The following is a 3,132-nucleotide window of genomic DNA, read 5'->3' as shown; positions in this document are numbered from 1 at the left end:
CATGTATATATATGTCTATGTCTATATACGTATATACATGCTTATATATGTATATATATATAGATACATATATATATTTATTTATTTTATACACATATATACTTACATTCATTTATATATATACATATAAACATACATTCATTTATATATATATACATACATTCATTTATATATATATAAATATATATATATAATGTATATATATATATAAACATGCATATATACACTCACACACACATATATATATATATATGTATATGTATAAATATATCTGCTTTCATTTATATTTATGTATACTTGTATCTAGATGAGCTAATACCTGCATCCTCGCTTAATTTTTAGCAAGGTTTCTGTTATGAGATATTCTAACCGGCACCTTTATCAAATTCTGGCTAGATTTGTGTGTATTCGGTATTTTGAACTCAATTCTCTGGCGATTGCAAGTGTTTGTTATATGCCACTTCGCTCGTGCAAGAGTATTCGATAGTATTGTCTGAACGCTCTTCACGTAGGTAGAGCTGTAGTGACCATGTGTGTGTACATACTACTGTATTTATTTATTTTTCGTGCAGACATATACACACACAAAAGTCATATGCATCTTTGGTATACCCTGAGAAGTAAGACCGCATTGCAGTAGTTTAGTTATGATACCCTTTACCCTTTTGGTGCAGTGTTCGTGTAGATAGTACAACACACCCAACCAAGTTTTGCTACCGTCCAAATCAGTTGATTTTAATAGCACACATACCTCACTGTCGAAGGCTCTAATAGTATGCATTCGTTGGTGGTCATGTACACAGTAAACTTGTCTCCCACATCACGACTACCGACATTAGGGTCATTCACCAGCCCGAAGGCTCAAATGTACTGAGCCTGGGTGTAAAATGTCTGTACTGTGGATGAAAGATAGATGTGTTTCACATGCTCTCAGATTTGTTATTGCTATAGTAAAGACTGAACGTATATCAGTACTGTGATATCGACTTACACATGGGTTTAATATCAATCCTCACTGCAGATCGTGAAGGTTAGAAAGAATTAGGACTATGAACGAATCATCCCCACCGCCCAAGTGGGTGGAACTACAAAGGAAGGTAAGCTCCCCTGCCAGTGCTTAAATCGGGTCACTTTGACTGCAAAAACGTGCTCGTAGGTGTGCCTGCGAAGTGAACGGGCCCGCGAGCATTTTGACGTCTGTGGCAAAATCTCAATTGTATTTTGCTAAATGAATCGCACGAATCGTCAATCGTTACTTAGGGGTTCACTAAATGGGTCAACGCACAACTTGTGAAACGAGACCATCAGATATGTATAGACGGGAGCTTGGAAGCAGCTTTGGCGGATGGGGTGAGGTATGTCGCGTCTAAATACACTTCTTTATCCATGTGGTAAGCGCTTTAGTTTCTGCATACCCCGCATAACGATTTGGATGTCAGAAACCTTTCTTGAGGCGCTATCCAGCACGGTCTTTCCAATACTACTCGCTGCGATTTTGCACACAGGTTACCAATTCTCATAGAGGAATTGAAAAACCAGAAGATATTCAAGAAGCCCAAAATTAGTAAAGAGTCCAGGTTTCAACAACTAGCCTCTCTGCATACTGTGATGGACCACTTGCGACGAGAGGAGGGCCTATCATTAGTCAACATCAGTGCGGAAGGTGAGTTTCATGCTTTTACAAGAGGATTAAGGGTTATTCTGTAATATACAAACTCTTGAGTGGGTTAACTCGACGGACACTCAGCTTTAGGTACCGTAACCTAAGTGTTCACTGGCATTGGGCTTACGTCTTCAGATCAGAATGCCTATCAGTAACCAAGCGACCGCTCAATCATCGTCACATGCGCCAGGCAATAGAAGATCTGTAGCTATCACTGAGATTTCGTGGACGAATGATCGATATGGCATCCAAGTACGATAACCTTTTAACGTTGTTGATCTCCGCAGACATCTACGATCAGAACACAAAGTTGTGTCTTGGACTGGTCTGGACACTGATCTGCCACTTCCAAATCGAGATGGCCTTGAGAGATAGTGCAGATACAAGCGGCACCTCTGATAAGAAGAAGAAGAAAAGCAACAAGCAGTCCGACAAGAAGGTCTTCCTGACGATGCTAAACGACGTATACATCCACCGCAATATGCCACCTATCAGGTAAGAGGCAAAAACACATTACAACTTGTAAGTGTTCATTTTAAAAGGTAATGGTAATGTACAGCGACTAATTTATCTGGTGAGGTGTTTGTTATTTATTTTTGTGGGCTTCGTATTGATGCAGAGTTCGGATTTCTTGATGCTGTTGTCGCGCTCAAAGAAATGAATGAATGCGAGTAGGTAAATTCTAATCAGATACTATGCACGGAGTAGCACTCAGCTAAAATCAACTCACTTCACTTTTGACCCACTCACAGCAACTTCGATCGAGACTTTTCGTCACCTACCCGATTTTATTGTCTTTTAAACCATTTGCGAGATTGCACGGGATCGTCAAAGAAACGTGAAGAAGATTTCGCGTCTTTGCCTGATGTGGAACAGTTTGCTGTTGCATTCAAGGCTGCCGAAGACGAATTCGAGGTATATATTATTTGGTCAAAATGTACTTCTTCTGATTCTTCGCGTACTATTGTATGCGTTGCATATCGCTGACCATTCTTTGTAAATCCTTTCAATTTATATGAGGAAAAGATACTCTATCAGAATCGCTGGCTCTACAATCGACGCTCATTATCAATGCTTCTTCCCTCGCACGTGTACCCTCAGATACCTCAACTTTTGGACCCACTGGACATGACCGCGCAGAATCCCGACGAGTTGGTTGTGCTGACGTATCTATCCTACTTCATCCGCGAGATTAAAACCACATGTCCCGATGGAGCCATTCCGTACTCATATGACACCGTACAAGAGGCCAAGCATCAGCCATCGCCAATTGCACAGTCGGACACCAGTGAATCCAGTATATACACTGAAGTGGAGCCTGTGGTAGCACGGGTGGGGGAGAAGACTGGTACGGATGGACCCAAGCATCAGTCATCGCCAATTACACAGTCGGACACTAATGAACCCAGTAACCACACTGAAGTGGAGCCTGTGGTAGCATGGGTGGGGGAGAAGACTAGTACGGATGG

General features: G+C 41.2%; 1 pseudogene across 1 annotated transcript in view; it reads left to right on the top strand.

The window, feature by feature from the left end:
- SARC_11718 (hypothetical protein) overlaps nucleotides 1–2,990 on the top strand; it is a pseudogene marked incomplete at its 3' end in the record, with an annotated part of 3,316 nt that extends 326 nt beyond the window's left edge. The window contains exons 2-7 of the mRNA in view: nucleotides 1,022–1,097; nucleotides 1,261–1,355; nucleotides 1,506–1,663; nucleotides 1,951–2,158; nucleotides 2,416–2,578; nucleotides 2,765–2,990. The remainder of the gene's footprint in view (nucleotides 1–1,021; nucleotides 1,098–1,260; nucleotides 1,356–1,505; nucleotides 1,664–1,950; nucleotides 2,159–2,415; nucleotides 2,579–2,764) is intronic.
- Nucleotides 2,991–3,132: the final 142 nt, after the last annotated feature.

The sequence above is a fragment of the Sphaeroforma arctica genome (genome assembly GCF_001186125.1).
Source record: "Sphaeroforma arctica JP610 unplaced genomic scaffold supercont1.1839, whole genome shotgun sequence".
In the NCBI taxonomy this organism is placed as follows: Eukaryota; class Ichthyosporea; order Ichthyophonida; genus Sphaeroforma; species Sphaeroforma arctica.
Note: the sequence above shows the minus strand (reverse complement) of the source record. Positions and strands in the feature narration are given on the sequence as shown.